Source organism: Stenella coeruleoalba (assembly GCF_951394435.1).
Source record: "Stenella coeruleoalba genome assembly, chromosome: 11".
Classification (NCBI taxonomy): Eukaryota; Metazoa; Chordata; class Mammalia; order Artiodactyla; family Delphinidae; genus Stenella; species Stenella coeruleoalba.
Genome location: NC_137157.1, coordinates 28,200,336 through 28,219,054, shown reverse-complemented (window position 1 = coordinate 28,219,054; position 18,719 = coordinate 28,200,336). Strand labels below are relative to the sequence as shown.

Genomic DNA, 18,719 nt, shown 5'->3' with positions numbered 1-18,719 from the left:
CTTCAATATATGCAAATCAATCAATGTGATACACCATATTAACAAATTGAAGGAGAAAAACCATATGATCATCTCAATAGATGCAGAGAAATCTTACAGTAGAATTCAACACCCACTTATGATAAAAACCCTTCAGAAAGTAGGCATAGAGGGAACTTTCCTCAACATAATAAAGGCCATACATGACAAACCCACAGCCAACATCATTGTCAATGATGAAAAACTGAAACCATTTCCTCTAAGATCAGGAAAAAGACAAGGCTGTCCACTCTCACCACTATAATTCAACGTAGTTTTGGAAGTTTTAGCCACAGCAATCAGAGCAGAAAAAGAAATAAAAGGAATCCAAACTGGAAAAGAAGAAGTAAAGCTTTCAGTGTTTGCAGGTGACATGATACTATACATAGAGAATCCAAAAGATGCTGCCAGAAAACTACTAGAGCTAATCAATGAATTTGGTAAAGTAGCAGGATACGAAATTAATGCACAGAAATCTCTTGCAGTCCTATACACTAATGATGAAAAATCTGAAAGAGAAATTAAGTAAACACTACCATTTACCAGTGCAACAAAAAGAATAAAATACCTAGAAATAAATCTACCTAAGGAGACAAAAGACCTGCATGCAGAAAACTATAAGACAGTGATGAAAGAAACTAAAGATGATACAAACAGATCAGAGATATACCATGTTCTTGGACTGGAAAAATCAACATTGTGAAAATCACTATACTACCCAAAGTAATCTAAAAATTCAAAGCAATCTCTATCAAACTACCATGGCATTTTTCACAGACCTAGAACAAAAAATTTCACAATTTGTATGGAAACACAAAAGACCCCAAATAGCCAAACCAACCTTGAGCAAGAAAAATGGAGCTGGAGGAATCAGGCTCCTGGACTTCAGACTATCGTATAAAGCTACAGTAATCAAGACAGTAGGGTACTGGCACAAAAACAGAAATATAGATCAATGGAACAGGATAGAAAGCCCAGAGATAAACCCACACACATATGGTCACCTTATTTTTGATAAAGGAGGCAAGAATATACAATGGAGAAAAGACAGCCTCTTCAATAAGTGGTGCTGGGAAAACTGGACAGCTCCATGTAAAAGAATGAAATTAGAACACTCTTTAACACCATACACAAAAATAAACTCAAAATGGATTTAAAGACCTAAATGTAAAGCCAGACACTATAAAACTCTTAGAAGAAAACATAGGCAGAACTCTCTATGACATAAATCACAGCAAGATCCCTTTTGACCCACCTTCTAGAGAAATGGAAATAAAAACAAAAATAAACAAATGGGACCTAATGAAACTTAACAGCTTTTATACAGCAAAGGAAACCATAAATAAGATGAAAAGACAACCCTCAGAATGGGAGGAAAATATTTTCAAATGAAGCAACTGACAAAGGATTAATTTCCAAAATTTACAAGCAGCTCATGCAGGTCAATAACAAAAAAACAAACAACCCAATCCAAAAATGGGCAGAAGATCTAAATAGACATTTCTCCAAAGAAGATATACAGATTGCCAACAAACACATGAAAGGATGCTCAACATCACTAATCATTAGAGAAATGCAAATCAAAACTGCAATGAGGTATCACCTCACACCGGTCAGATGGCCATCATCAAAAAATTTACAAACAATAAATGGTGGAGAGGGTGTGGAGAAAAGGGAACCCTCTTGCACTGTTGGTGGGAATGTAAATTGATACAGCCACTATGGAGAACAGTATGGAGGTTCCTCAAAAAACTAAAAATAGAACTACCATATGATCCAGCAATCCCACTACCAGGCATATACCCTGAGAAAACCATGATTCAAAAAGAGTCATGTACCACAATGTTCATTGCAGCTCTATTTACAATAGCCAGGACATGGAAGCAACCTAAGTGTCCATCGACAGATGAATGGATAAAGAAGATGTGGCACATATATACAGTGGAATATTACTCAGCCATAGAAAGAAATGAAGTTGAATCATTTGTAGTGAAGTTGATGGACCTAGAGTCTGTCATACAGATTGAAGTAAGTCAGAAAAAAACAAATACCGTATGCTAACACATATATATGGAATCTAAAAAAAAAAAAATCGTTCTGATGAACCTAGTTGCAGGACAGGAATAAAGACGCAGACGTAGAGAATGGACTTGAGGACATGGGGAGGGGGAAGGGTAAGCTGGGACAAACTGAGAGAGTGGCATGGACATATATACACTACCAAATGTAAAATAGATAGCTAGTGGGAAACAGCCACATAGCACATGGAGATCAGCTCAGTGCTTTGTGACCACCTAGAAGGGTGGGATAGGAAGTGTGGGAGGGAGACGCAAGAGGGAGGAGATATGGGGATATATGTATATGTATAGCTGATTCACTTTGTTATAAAGCCGAAACTAACACACCATTGTAAAGCAATTATACTCCAATAAAGATGTTTAAAAAATAATAATAATAAGGTACTGACTAAGCCCTGAAGATCCATCCACAAACAGAACAGACCTGTCCCACACTTTATGGAATGTGGTAGGAATACTGAAATTAAGTAAATAGTGTAAGTATATATTTGCCATTTTGAAAATTGGTGTAAAAGAGAAATACAGGCACTATTAAAGTCTAATTTAGATGATGGGACAGAAGGACAATCAGAATAGTCTTTCCTACAGCAGCAAAAAGTCAGAGGTCTGAAAATGAGTACGAATTAACCTGGATGGGACCTGAGGGGATGAGAATTGCTCTCCAGACTAATGAAACGAATTTACAAAGAGGACACAGGTTTGCCCAAAGCAGAATCCTGTGGTCCTTACAGGGAGAGTAAGAGAGAGACCAAAGGTAAGACTGGAAAAGTATGTGAGGCTAGAACCTGAGGCACCTTGTAAATTGCATTTAAGGTGTATTTAAGATGTTAATCTTATCCAAAGAATAACTAGGAAATCATCCAAGAGTTTTAAGCATATTAAGAGTTACACCTAGGGCTTCCCTTGTGGTTCAGGGGTTAAGAATCCGTCTGCCAATACAGAGAACACGGGTTCGAGCCCTGGTCCAGGAAGATCTCACATGTCGCGGAGCAACTAAGCCCGTGCGCCACAACTACTGAGCCTGCACTGTAGAGCCCGCGAGCCACAACTACTGAGCCCGCCTGCTACAACTACTGAAGCCCGCGTGCCTAGAGCCAGTGCTCTGAAAGAAGAGAAGCCACCGCAATGAGAATCCCGTGCACCACAGTGAAGAGTAGCCCCTGCTCGCCACATCTAGAGAAAGCCCGTGCGCAGAAACAAAGACCCAATACTGCCAAAAATAAATAAATTTTTAAAAATAATTGAGACATTTTGAAAAAAAAAAAAGAAAAGTTACACCCATTAAGCACCAGGGCAATGAGAATTTTGGTATCATTATAAAAATTAAAAACTGAAGATCCATTCCTAAGGCGCTCTATTCCTTATTTGCTTTATAAGAGAGCTATAAGAAAGGGGACTTCCCCAGTGGTCCAGTGGGTAAGACTCTGTGCTCCCAATGTAGGGGTTCCATCCCCGGTCAGGGAACTAGATCCCACAGGCATGCCACAACTAAGAGTCCGCATGGCGCAACTAAGACCCTGCACAGCCAAAATAAATAATAAATAAATATTTTTTTAAAAAAGAGAGCTATAAGAAAATATATAACCATGGCCACATCTCTTAAGAAGCTTCTTTAGATCTGCTCAAATATTCAATAATACTTGAAACCCTAGAAATCTAGATCAGGATGGGCAAACTTTTTAAAATAAAGAGCTAGATAGTACATATTTTTGACTTTGTGGGCTAGAGGATCTTTTGTCACATGTATTCAACTCTGCTATTGTAGTGTAGAAGCAGCCATCAACAATGTGAGCATGGCTGTGATCCCATAAAAAAACAGGAGGTAATGGATTTAGCCCTTGGGCAATACTTTGCCAATCCTTGACCTAGATCAAGCAGCATCAAAGAGAGTTCAGTATGGAAGATTTTGGAGGATATAGTAAACATCTAAGTAAACAAACCTTCAATGGGATAGCTGTATTTCCTTGGGACTTTGATTTTGTAGAAGACTGTGCTGTGATGGGACCATAAATAAGGGACAAAAGGCACCTTCTGTGAGCTGAACAAATTGACCCTGTGAACGGAATTATCATCTGTGTAGACTGTGAGAAATATAAGCTCCTTAGAGGCAGGGATTTGTGTCTGTTTTGTTCAGTTTTTTCTTTTTAACCCCTAGCTGAATCCATGGATCCTCAAGTTTTGTTTATAGAATAATATGCTAATAGCTAATAACAGATGTACCTCACCAAATGAATGTTCAGTTAATGATTTTTTACCAATATAATTCTTAAAAAACTCATCTCACTTTTGGGCAACTTTGTTTTATGCCCGGTATAAAGAAAAGTTTCACCCAAAACACACTAAATACATGTAGTACTAGAAATTGTGTCAATATTATGATCTCAGGCAAAGAAAGAGTTTTTTGTAGTCAGAGTATTATGGGGAACAAATTTATATTGGAACAAACTGCTCTGTTTGGATGAAGGCAAACATGTTTGCTTTGCCTGTGGATACCAAGCAAGAGGTGAAGACATAGCATCTTCATTTCTTACAACACTTTGGTCGTTGTGTGCATGTGTTTTGCTTTTATTTTTGCTCTAGAGATAAATTTTTAAGCTTATTTTAAGTGAAATTTGACCTCGATAATAATGAGCCCCCAAAAGATCAAAAAGTCTATGAAGAAAATGGTGCACAAAGCATAATGAGCTTTCCAACGCCAAACTCCCTCACTCCTTCCTTGTACATATTGGGTTGGCCGAAAAGTTCGTTCAGGTATTTCATACCATCTCATGGAAAAATCCGAACGAACTTTTTGGCCAAGCCAATGTACCACCCACTATCCAGTCATCTCTTCTTCCTTTGGTGAATACAATAAACCTTCACTGGATTACTTGTTTGCTACTTTCAAATTCTTTATTATTGCTCATACAAACTTACTTTTATTACGTATGTGTGTGTGTGGATATATAGGATATATATCCTATATATATTTAAATCTTTGAAAATTGTTTGGGTGTCTTAGGTTAGAATGTAAGATGTAATACATAATAAATTTTCCCATTAAAATAAACAGCTATTTTTTTTAATTTAAAGACAGCTGGGCTTATAGAAATGAATTAACATTGTTAACCAAGGTATAGGGCAATTAGTTTTCCTTTCAGCGTAATGTATTTTAATTTATGAATTTATAAAAAATATTGTTCTGAGAAGGAGTTCATAGACCTAAGCTAAAGGGGTCCATGGCACAAAAAAGAGCCTCTGGGTCTAGATCCTAGAATAGTGTGTCTTACATATAGTAAGGGCTCAGAAAATATTTCTTGAATACCAAATCATCTTTAACCCATATCAACAATATTGGTTCTATTAAAAAGACACTAAACTATTCAGACAAAAATTATTTGAAAAGCGTCGTGGTGGTGCCTGTGGCATGAAATACCTTCCCTTTTCAATAGGAAAAGATGCTGAGCTGGCTGTTTCTTATGGCAGGGAGACATAAGGGAGGCTAAATCTGCATCAAATATTTAAATAGATGCTTCAAAGGACAGTTGAAGACAAAGAATGTTTTTAATCACATTTGGGATTAGAATTTGTTCAAAGCAATCCATAACTACCCAGCATTGTGACTATTTTGCTCACCAGTATATCCACAGCTCTTAACACAGTGCTTGGTAAACAGTGGCATCAATACGTATTTGAGGAATGAATGAACACTGCTTGAGATTCTGTGGCAGTAAAAGCTCTAAGGGAAGATTAAAAACCTTGAATCAATATCAGAATCATATGGCTTGGTTAAGTGGTACCTGTCTATGGAATCAAAGATTGATGAGAGATCAATAAATATTGCAGGAGTCTTCAGTTATTTTTAACTGTATCTACCCCCAAACCTCCCACAGATTAAAAGGCACCAAAAAAGGTCAGCAATAGAATAGTGGTGCTTTAAATGCTCCTTTTTCATGCAGGGTGATAAACAGAGAAGTCAGATCTGCAACTCATTAAGAAGCAAGCATGCAAACGTGGAATGCTGAGAGACCGTGGAGCTGACTGACTGATGGAAGGTGGCACAGTAGAAGGTTGCCCTTTTTGTAGTGGTAGATATTGTGACTCTGTCCTCGGGGAGTTGAGTAAAGAACTTTGCAGAGATTTGAGCTCACCATTCAGAACAGGACCTGGAGAGCTAGGGCAGCCGAAGATTTTACCCTGGGGACTTCTGCATCTGGGAACAGTTAATTGGCTAAGGCTTAATGAGTCAGGTTTGTCAATTCTTAAGACAGCATGCTGGAGACGCAAGAGGGAAGAGATATGGGAACATATGTGTATGTATAACTGATTCACTTTGTTGTGAAGCAGAAACTGGCACACCATTGTAAAGCAATTATACTCCAATAAAGATGTAAAAAATAAATAAATAATTAAAAACCAAAAAAAAGAATGCCTTTTAAAAGAATGAGGTAGAGCCTTATACTACTGGTTTGGAGTTCTTTTGCAGCATTTTAAGTAAAGAAAGCAAACTGAAGAAGAATAAAATAAAAACATCATGGTAAACATGTAGTATTTATTTGTGTATGTATGTGTGTGTACATATAAACAAACATACACACACACAAGTATCAAAGGACTACATGTGCATAAGAAAAAGTCTAAGGTTAACATCAAATGTGTACTACTCTGAGGGGTATGTTTGGAGAGGTGGGGATTTATTTTATATAGTCCTGAATAATGGCTTTCCAGATGCGAGTTAGACTTCTACGTTATATACAAAATAAAGTCCACTTGGACTACATTACTAAAATAAAAACCAGAAGAAGAAAAGTTTAAAAATGTGCAGATAGATCCACAAGAGTAGGGATGGATGGGAAAACTTTCTTAAGGAAGTCAGGAAGATAAGCATCATAAAGAAAAGATGAACACATCTGACCAAAAAAAAAAAGTTTCAGTACAAGAAACATCATAAACAAAGCTGATACAAACGATAAGTAAAAAGGAAAAAAAAATTGGTGACGTGACAAAAAAGAGTGTTGTTTTTTTTAATTTTAATTAATTTATTTTTGGCTGTGCCGTGTGACATGTAGGATCTTAGTTTCCCGACCAGAGATCAAACCGGTGCCCCCTGCAGTGGGAGCGTGGAGCCCTAACAACTGGACCACCAGGGATCATTACCCGAAGAGATTATTACTAATATTAAATATATAATAAAAAATTAAAATGTAATACATTAATATCGTCACACAAATAACTACTACAAGTTGAAAAAAAATTAACGAGAGAAAAATAGGCAAAATATAGGAACAGGAAATGTATTAGAGAACAAAGTAAAGTGGATAATAAATATAGTAGAAGATACCAATCTTACCAGTAGTCAGAAAAACGCAAAACAAAACAATATGCCATTTAATACCTATCAGATTGATGAATATTAAAAAGGTTAATGATGTCCAGTGCTCATGTGGTTATAGGAAATCTTTTTGGAAAGTAACTGGTAGAATTTATTCATTAAAAATAGGCTTACACTTTGACATCTCACTTTTGCCAATCTCTTATAGACTCCATGTAACACAGAAGGCAACATACTAACCGAGAAATTCTCACTTCTATAAATGTTGTCCTTTTCCTGAGTTCACCACCAGAGTTGAGTATAGTCCTTTGCAGAGAACAGAGCTAACTCAGGATAAGTTTAAAGCAAAACTGATCACCTATACCCCTAAGAGATGGAGATAAGTAGGAATGTCTACATACTAGATAATTAGGGGTTATCTACACAGCATTTCCGTTCTGGGAAATCCCTCAAATACTCCCTCATTTCCTTATTCTCCCAGGGCTCCACTGCTGTAGGAGCAGCCATGACTGGGTGCCTGAGTTGGCCAAGGGCTCCATTCACAGGGATTTGGGGACCTGGAAACACTGGAACTGGTGGTCTCTCTCCTACAGTTGTATGTGTTGCAAGTAAAATCATGAATCCTTTGGCAGTCATTTTTTCTTCTACATGTGAAGAATACAGAGAGAGAGAGAAGAGAAACAGACATGAAAGGCATAGAGAACAACCTAAGGATATTTAAGCTTCTGACTTGAGTTGCTCCAGAGGACTCGACTGCATTCTGGCCTTTCCTGTGACTTGGTTATTCACCTTCTCCTTAGATTCGGTGAGAGATCTCCAAAGTCTTCCAGTAAGTTCCATTTTTTGCTTAAGCTAATTTAACTTGTCATTATCCCTTGCAACCAATAGAAACCTAAATAACAAAGTTTTCCTATTAAATAATTAGCTTCTTGATAAGAACATGAAATATTCTCCCCTGCCATGGACCTTGAGCTAACAATTACAAGTATTAAGTGAAAGCTGATATACATCCTCCTCATTCCACTCAAGCTCTGTTTTTTTTTTGGCATGTGGGATCTTAGTTCTCTGACCAAGGGATTGAACCTGAGCCCCCTGCACTGGAAGCGCGGAGTCTTAACCACTGGACCGCCAGGGAAATCCCTATTCCACTTGTGCTCTGCCCTAAAGCTCATGCCTACCTTGCTCAATTCTACTTCTTAAGACTGACTTTTTCGGGAAAGAAGGGAAAAAGAAAAAGGAAGCTTCTTAGAGTTTCCTACAGAACATCAAGTATGCACAACAGGCATACGGTTAGAGATCAGACAAGCAAGTTCCTGACTCTGTTAGTCTACTGTCATACTGCTAAACACCAGGAAACACTGTGCTGGTCTGAGCTATTATACTTACATATTATAATTATGTATGTAAAATATATAATTATGTATATATAATACATATAATCATATAGATAATATATAGTTACATATTATATTTAAACTGTTTTTATTCTTAATTGTATATTTAAAAATTTATATTCACAATGGTTTTTAAAGCAGGAACTGCAAGAAACTCTGATGTGGAAATACATCCTAATTAGAAGCATAGATTTGATTGCATGAAACTTTAAAACTTCTAGCCACCAAAGCCCACTATGAACAAAAGGAAAAAGACTAATGACAACTAAGCAAAAATATTTTTTAAGGTTTAACAGAGTTGACTTTCTTTCTTTCTTTCTTTCTTTCTTTCGTTGCATGGGGTCTTAGTTGCAGCAGGTGGGCTCCTTTGTTGCGGCTCCAGGGCTCCTTAGTTGCAGCTCACCAGCTCCTTAGTTGTGGCATGCGAACTCTTAGTTATGGCATGCATGTGAGGCCCTTAGTTACGGCATGCATGTGGGGTCTAGTTCCCTGACCAGGGATCGAACCCGGGTCCCCTGCATTGGGAGCTCACCAATGCCCCACCAGGGAAGTCCCCAGTGTTGATATTCTTGATGGGTTGGCCTAGAAAGAATGAATAAAGAGCTGGCATTTTCTGTTTCCCATTCACCTAAAAGAGCCAGTGTCCAGTGGCATATATCCTGCATTAACATTACATAAAGTGGCAAGAATTAGGTGGCTAGTAGATAATCGCACCTAAAAAGATTCCTTCCAGAGCCTGTCCTCTGCCTGAAGAGATCAAATAGGAAGCTAGCATTATATCTCAATATGATAAACAACACAGAAAAACCAATTTAACACACAGACACATACAAGAAATGGGCAAAGGATATGAAGAGATAATTCCCAAATGAAATTGAATGATGAGGGAGGGAGGGAGGAAGAAGCAGAAAGGGAAGAACAGTAGGGACAATAGTACTTGCTGGAGACCTTGCCATGAACAGCCTCTGGGGCATTTTTCTTCTGGCAGTTTCCAGAGCTTTAGGGCTATTTGCACTTCTCCCCAGAAGTGTAATTTAGTCTGTGGTCTTCCTAAATTACCTGGATGGATTTTTTTTTTTTTTCACACAGCGTAGCATGCAGGATCTTAGTTCCCTGACCAGAGAACAAACCCGTGTCCCCTGAAGTGGAAGTGGGGATTCTTAACCACTGGACCACCAGGGAAGTCCCCTGGATGAATATTTTTAACCTGGGTCTTTAGGGTTCTCTGGCAGGCCTTCTTCCTGACAAGAAGCATAGGAAGGAAGCCTGCAGAAATACCTTTCGGGCAGACACTATTCTCTGAGGTGCTACTTCCTCTTCCCCATCGTTAAAAGTGAACTATTAAAGGAAGATTAAAATAAGCTAAAAATTTAATTAACAAAGTAATGAGATCATCAGAACCCGCAGATATAATCAAAACAGTACAGATCCACACCCCGCCAGGCCTAAATCAGAAATAATTAAAAGCAATGTGACTTATCCTGAGCAGCAGATAAGACATACAGGCAGGGGCATTTCTTAATCAGGTTACAAGGCAAGGTCCTTAATGCCTCAAGTCTCAGGCCTGAGAACTCTTTGACTGCCCTAAAAGCTTACTCATTCTGATTTACTTGTAGGTTAGCACAGCCTCATTTGAAAGTTTTAAGCTGTTTGCAAGTCCTCTGAACTCTTCCTTAATCCCTAAAAAGTCACATGCAGATTTCAGAACTATAGAGCCCTTGTGTGTTTCCCTAAAAAGTGGGGTTTACATACCAGTAGTACAAACAGCCCTCCTATTTCAGATTCTGCTCTTGGGGAATAATCATCTGGTTGACACCCCATTTCCCTGTGCAGCCAAATGTCAGGTCCATAAATGACTTCTTTATGGTGTTAAAAGAAAAACTGAGGCATATTACACATATTAAGAGTTTATTTGATCAAAAGTCCATTGAAACCAGGCAGCAACAAACCAGAAGTGGCCAGAAGTGCTCCAACTACAGGAGCCTGGGGAAAGAATTTTATAGAGAAAAGGAAGAAGCAAAGCAAGGCAATTCTTTGAGTAACTACAGTGTAAGCATTATTTGGGACAAGCCTAGCTGGTTGTTTGTGATTCGTTGTCCTTAGGTTTCTGTTTCTTAAGCATGAGGCATTTACATTCTTAGGTTTTTGTTTGCTTATGTAGGCTGTTGAGGCCTCATCTAATGGCCTCCTTGTTTAATTAATCTAACAATGGACCAGGATATGGGTGTCATGGAATTTTTCAGTCTCTGTTACCTATCTCAGAGATGGCCATCCTAACCGGAAATATTCCAGCTTTTTCTGTGGACCACATCTCTTTAGAATGTTATAGAAAATCAGTTCACTACAGTGGGAGGTAATCGTATTAAAGTTATGAGCAAGAATAAACGATGTCCCAGAAGACAGCTTCCTTTGAAAGTGGCTCTGACATTTTGCTAGTCTGCAAGCACATTTCAAAGCAGCTGCATGTCAAACTACCATGGAAATGGCTGATTTCAGATATTATAGTGATAACGTATTTCAATTACATTTAGATTACAAAATGATATCCGTTGGCATGATGCTCTACCTGTAAAAGTGCTGCCTTAAATAAACTACATATTTGGTGTTCACCTCCCTCTGTGTAACTATGGTATCTGTTGTGCTCAGAACAGCCAATTCTGTCAGAGAGGAGCTAATCCAAAATCTCGGGCTTCACTTGAGCCCTTCTAAATCCTACCAGATTGTAAGCAGGTGAAACAATGGAAATGACATCCAAATCAGTTGTTCTGCCTATAATGTTCTTCTTTGCTTTTTAGAGGAGAAGGTTAAAATTTAGGTTTAAGTTATTTATAGACTTTAGTCTTTCCTGCATTGTTGCCACAGAGAAGCTGGAGAATCTGTGCTCGGTAATTACCAACATTATCCTCATTTAGTTTCCTTTCAGAAAGTAAAAGACAAACCTAGACCCAGGATAGGTGATAGGCAAACTAGACCTACAGGATTTGTTCTGTTGAAAAACAAAGTAAAAAATTCACATCAGTGAGATAAAGGGAAGAAAACAAACGTTCTCCAGACGCTACCAGTATTATGTGGGGTTGTAATGGCTGAGGTGTCCCGTTCGGCTGAAAGGGTTGGTGTCAGATGGGAGCAAGCCAGTGCAGCCTGGCAGGGATGGTTTCCTAGGGAGCCTTTACCATTTCCCTCTGTGATCAGGATTATAGAATAAAGAAGACACTCTTCAAATCTGTTGATGTCACTAAATTTAAATGCTAATATATTTTATAGAGATGGGTTGGGGTAGGGGTAGGGTTACCAGATAAAATACAAGATGCTCAGGTAAGTCAGAATCAGATAAACAATCATTTTTTAGTATAAGTATGTCCCATGCAACATTTGAAACATCCTCATGCTAAAAAATGATTTGCTGTTTATCTGAAAATCAAATTGGACTGAGTGTCCTATGTTATTTTATTGCTGGATCTGGCAACTGTAGATAGGGGAGCTATGGAGGAAAGGAGCCTAAATAGTGATGCTCAGAGTGGCGAGCATCTCTTTTTTAGAACTCAAAATAATCCAATAAATCTGAAGAAACACTCAGGCTGCAACACAATGAAGTTGAGTGAGAGAAGAATGTAAGACAGAAAAGATAGGAAAACAATGAAAATTTTGGTTGTGAGCTCCTTAAGGGTAGTTTTCTTTTTAAATCATTTTTGTATTCCCAAGCTGCAACTTTCTCTTTTAGTTCGTGAGCATTACATTGTTTTTCGAATGAATGAACTCTTTCCATAAAGATGCCCTTACAGTGTTCTTAAAAATCATTGACTTTCTTTTGTAAGAAATGCGTGACACTTATCTATTCCTTAGGGAAAAGATCAAGGATTCCGCGTAGTGAGAAAATCCCCAGAGCCATTAAATAGTGCTCACCCAGTCCACAGGAGCTGAGGGCTACAAACTATCTATTTGAGAATCTACTCCCAGGATAACTTTCAAAACACTCTGAGTTTTTCCTAGAAAGAAGGAGAAAGAATTCAACCAACAAGTTCACCAGAAGGGATCCATCTTGAAAGGAAAAAATCAGGCAGCAGCCATCCTATAACCCTCTCAGCAAGGGAGTGAGGGCCTTTTAAGAGTTAAGCTTTTTAACTGCCTTATTGTTATTTTTGGAATCCTGCTATTGTTTCCCCACAGTGTTTTCCTGCAGTGATTGACAGGCAAACCCCTAAAATAAGAAGGATCAATGGGTCTGTCTGTAGAGTGACAACTTGGAAGAAGGCATTCAGAAGCTAGTCTGACATGGAAGGGGAGAAGTATAACTGCCACCCTAACCCCCCCCCCCACCCCATTTCAATCTGACAGGGTGGGTCTGAGCCTAAAGATGGTAGGAGAATGGGCTTGGTTCCTAGGGAAGGGAGATGGGGATCTACCAAAAATCCACTGAAAACATTTGTAAATTGTACTTATGCATTATTTTGATGAGAAGGTCCATATCTTTTATCACATTTTAAAGGAATCATAAAGGTAGCTATGACTGAAGATTGGATAGGTAAAACTGGGCTTTGAAGGACAGTTGTGAAAACTCTGCTTGCTCTTGGAAGCAATAAGATGTCATTGTTGCATTTATTTTTCATGGCAGCCATATTGTTTCCTTACCATTTTCTTATTCTTAAAACAAAAAAAGGTTAACAAGTTTTAAGTATTTATTGACCTCTTTGAAAATCTTTGTGTTCCACTTGCCTATTCAGATATAGGCAAGTGTATAGGAAAGGGAAGCAAAAGGATGATGAAAAATTTTACCTGCTTCCCAATTCGTTCAATGTCAGTCCCCTCTGTTTAACTACCGCAGATTAAAAATTACTCTTTAGAGATACCAGGGCTTTCTGAAAGCAAAGGCATCTTCAATATAGCTCCAGAGCTTGGTTTTGGAGTGACAGAGCCTAAGCCAGCTCCTGCCAGTAGAAGTAGTTGTTGTAGAAATATAATAGAATCTTGTGACACACCTTGCACATATGCTTTTGTCTGAGGACACAGCCTCTATCATAGAAAACATAACACCTACACTCACCAAGAATCTAGGTGGGGTAGGAGGAGGTGAGGGTGAACTTCACAAAGTCTAGAGATAACACATTTGTCACATTCCAAGCGCTGAAAATAAGTGTTTTTGCACCTCTGAAGTTATTCTCGCAAAACGAGGTGCAATGACAAGTCAACATCTAGGTTTCAGTTACCACTTAGCTGCAGGGGAGTATTTTAAACTATTATATTTATGAAATTAGATTTATAAAAAAAAATTCCCTTAAAAGAAACATAACCATAAAGAGAGCTTAAATATCACCATGTATTGTGGCAATCTCTTGTCAATTAAACAAATAATTCAGAAATCAGTGACATTCTGTTCTAGTGAATTAATAATCAGAAACAGATACATTTTGAAATATACTTCCCCATTTTAAATATACATGTATTTCTCAGAAGACTCAAGGTCAATGCTCTATTTTAAATTAAATGCTACAATCCAGGGTTCTAATTTGTTATCTGTTGATATTCATTTGCCTAGAATTTTGGATGCAACTCTATTAGTATTTGAAGTAAGTTGGTTGGGCACCCAATAAGTTGCCTAGTTCTGTGTAATCCAGAGGGAGAGTGGCCTGTCTGGCCAAGTCCATTTCTTCCTTCCCCTCATACACCTTCATCTGACATAGGTACTTTGAGTAGATGAGTAAAGAACTCGTGACAGATACAGGTTTTACTTCCTTCCGGGAGCCCTGTCTAACCACTTAGGGATAAAGCACCACTTTTTTTCTCTCTGTCACTATAGTTCCAGAGACCTATTTAGTGTGCATCTTTCTCAAAATATTATGAACTCTTTTAAGGAACTACCTTTGTGTCCCTGGGTCTGACACAAAGTAGCTACTCCCAAAATGTGGGTTGAGTAAATGGGTTGAAGTGAAAATAAGATAAACGGCCCGGAATTGGAGGCGTTTGCAAATACCACCACTGTAGTGGGTTTAATACTATAGTGCCCTTCCCCAAATTAATTTCCACCCAGGACCTCAGAATGTGACTTTATTTGAAAATAAAGTCTTTACAGATGTAATTAGTTTAGGATCTCCAGATGAAATTATACTCGATTTGGGGTGGACTCTAAATCCAATGACTGGTGTCTTTATAAGAGAAAGGAGACAGAGATTGGAGACAGGCACACATAGGGAAGATGACCATGTGAAAACAGGGGCAGAGATTGGACTTATGCAGCCATAGACCAAAGAACACCAGGAACCACCAGAAGCTGGAAGAGTCAAGGAAGGATTCTCCTCCAAGGCCTTCAGAGGCTACATGGCTCTGCTGCAAGCTTGACTTTGGAATCCTGGCCTCCAAAATTGAGAGGGGCTAAATTTCTATTGTTTTAAGCCATCTAGTTTGTGGTAATGTGTCACGGCTGCCCTAGGAAACTAATTTACCACCATGTTGACTGCAGCTGTGATCCTAGATAATTGCAAAGCAACTACCAGCTCAGTTTCCCTTCTCACTTTCAAAGAATTAAGAAAACATATATTAGATTGAGTGAGTGCATAATATCATATTCTGGATCATACACGCAACTTTATAGGTGTCATTGCTAAAATCAGTTCCCTATTTGACAGATAAGGACATTGAGGTTCAGGGAGTTTAAATAACTGGTATCATGAAAAAGTATGTAATAATCTTAGCTAACATTTGAGTGCTTAATATATATTAGGCACTGTGCCAGACTCTTTGTATCAATTATTTTATCTCATCTTTACAACAAGACTGTAAAGGTAGGTACTCTTAAATTTTTCCCTATTTCAAAGATGAAGAAACTGAGGCACAGAATATAAACTATGTGCCCTAAGTCTAGTACTTGGCAAACGCAGGATTTGAGCCCAAGTAGTGTGGTTCTAAAGCTCTGGTGCCTCAGACACTTACTATGTTGTATATAGATATTGTGTGCTCATCACCCCACCATTCCTGCCTCTGACTCCAAAGACAACCCATGCACTGACTAACTGCCCTTTAGCATCTTGCACACATGATCATATTACCTTGGCCATTTCCAACAGGATGTTTTTTTTTTAACCTCTCACTGATACTCCTAGTACACCAAAAGAGCAGGACAGTATGCTTATTTTCTCTGATTTCAGAGCTAATTTTTAGAAAACACTTTGATACACAAAGCAAGTCTGATGGTCAAAATATAATCATCTGGGTGTCCCCTCCAATAAAGAAAAAAATATATATATATATACACATATATATAACATAATCTTCTACCATTTGTTTTGTTTGGATCCCAGTGAGACAGCAGCAAAGCCATTTGTTTTGTCTACATTGTTTGATCACAGTCAATGTTCTGTTCTTATAAGTATAGGCAGTTCTGAAGCGATCTTTTCATTTGTCATGATTACACAACTGTAGCTAGAGAAATACTGTAGCTTGATTAACGCTCACCATCCTGGTATAACAACTGATCTTACATTTTTTCCCCCACTTTGCTGGAATTTTATCAGTTTTTCTACACATGTAGGAAAATAGGCAGAGAATGGAGGGCCAAATGAGCCTGTGATACAATGGGTGTATGAAGCTTCAGTTGGCCTTAAATGTCAAACCATATCCTTTCTGAATAATCAAGAATGTCAGTGTCTATTACTTTCTACTTCTTGGCATGTACCTTGCACAAATGTCAAGTTTCATATGATGCATTTTCTAGGTGGGAAGTCTTTTAGAGACCTTAATTTTTTCTATATTTACTTTTTAGAGTAATGGTATATATGAGCTTAGTAATTCAAATATATTACTAGCATATACTAGTAATTCAAATTGTATCAACAGTAGGCTAAAGTGAACAAAATAAGGAAACAAATTACACATCTACCTTCTTCAGTCTTCACAGTTACTCCAGACACTGTGGCATTAGTACACTTACCCAACCAAGATCAATCACAGTCTCTTCCTTGCGTGTTTCCCTCCTGGGATAGATGATTGGTTCAGAGATGCATTTCTGATCCAAGATCAGCCAATCTGATTCCCGCCATTAGAGTTTTGGAAATGTATCTAAAAAGACATTAATTTCCTTCAGTATGACAGAAACAGAGGGCAGGTAAATGTGGCAGCTATTGGTGTATCTTGCACTGAGGGCAAAGTGGTTTGGTAATGAGAGTTGAGTGAGATAGACAACTAGAGAAAAAGAGAATTAAGGAGCAGAAAGACACATTTTATGGATTTCCCTAGCGCTCCTCCAGTCTGTTGCTGACTATATTAGTTATCTATTGTTATGCAACACATTAACTCAAAACTAAATGACTTAAAACAACAGCATTTATTACCCCACAATTTCTGTGGGTCAGGAATCTAGACATGGCTTAACTGGATCTTCCATCTCAGGGTCTGTCACAAGATTACAGTCAAGGTGTTGACCTAGTCTGTGGTTTCATCTGAATTCTCAACTAGGGAAGGATCTTTTTCCAAGCTCTCACATGGTTGTTGGCAGGATTCAGTTCCTTGCAGACTGTTACATCGAGAGCCTGAGTTCCTCTTAATTATGGATAGAGGTTGTCCTCAATTCCTTTCTACATAAGCTTTTCACAGGGCAGCTCACATCACGGCCTTCATCAGAGTGGAAAGAGAAAGAACAAGGTGGAAGCTATAGAATTTTATAACTTAATCTTGGAAGAGACATCCCGTCACTTTTGCTGTATTCTATTTGTTATAGGTCACTATTTCCAGTCTACACTCATGGGGAGGAGATTCTACATGGTGTAAATACCAGGAGTCAGGGATCATTGAGTTCATTTTAAAAGTAGCCTAAAACACTGACATATCTTAGCCCTTAGGTACTGTGAAATAACACCAATAACCCTGCAATGAAGCTTAATTTTTGCTTAAACTAATCGAAATTGCTTTCTAAGATTTACTGCCCAAACTTCTTTTTTTCCTCCTAGTTTTATTGAGAAATAATTGGCATACAGCACTGTATAAGTTTAAGGTATACAACATAATGATTTGACTTACGTACATTATAAAATGATGACCACAAAAATGTAGTGAACATCCGTCAGCTCATATAGATACAACATAAAGAAAAAGAAAAAAAATGTTCTCTTTGTGATGAGAACCCTTAGGATTTACTCTCTAACACCTTTCATGTATAATATACAGCAGTGCTAATTCTATTAATCATGTGTGTTACATCCCTGTTATTTATCTTATAACTAGAAATTTGTACCTTTTGACTACCTTCACCCAATTCCCCCTGCCCCCACTCTTCATCTCTGGTAACTACAAATCTGATCTCTTTTTCTGCGGTTTGTTTGTTTGTTTTTTGAAGTATAATTGACCTACAGCACTATGTTAGTTCCTGGTACACAACATAGTGATTCGATATTTCTATACATTACAAAATGATCATCACTGTTTATAGCCAAAGCTTCTTACAGGTATCCTGTAGTTTAATAAAATCCACATTTAGAATCAAAATATAATTGTATTATGAGAAAATTTGTTACTACATTTCTAAATTCCTTTAACACATGCCATGCACATAAACACATACATGTACACACATGTCTAACATTATTTAACAGTGATAAAGGCTGAGATATGAGGAAACAAAACAGTCAGGACTCCTACCAATAGGAAAATCAATACAAAAAAATAAAAACTCTGAAATCTTCAGGTAGTCAGTGAGTATATTATAATTAGTGGCCTTTCCTATTCTTTTTTTTTTTAACCCCTAAATGCTACATGGAGGAAATTTATTTTTTTACGCTTTTGCTTTTCAAATTATCTTACTTTTCTCTCATCATATTGTGAAATGGAAAGGCAAACAAACAAACAAGAAATTGTATAACACTGTGACTAATTTGATTATTTCTCTCTGCTTCAGGTTATGGGATACAGTTTTGCATTCATTATAAAAACTGG

General features: G+C 37.8%; 1 long non-coding RNA gene across 2 annotated transcripts in view; it reads right to left on the bottom strand.

Annotated features, from left to right (window-relative positions):
• Positions 1 to 13,040: 13,040 nt before the first annotated feature.
• Positions 13,041 to 18,719, bottom strand: part of LOC307194793 — a 474,472-nt gene continuing 468,793 nt past the window's right edge. For both annotated transcript variants that reach the window (XR_013830629.1, XR_013830630.1), the window contains one exon: positions 13,041 to 16,850. This is a non-coding gene — a long non-coding RNA (uncharacterized lncRNA). The remainder of the gene's footprint in view (positions 16,851 to 18,719) is intronic.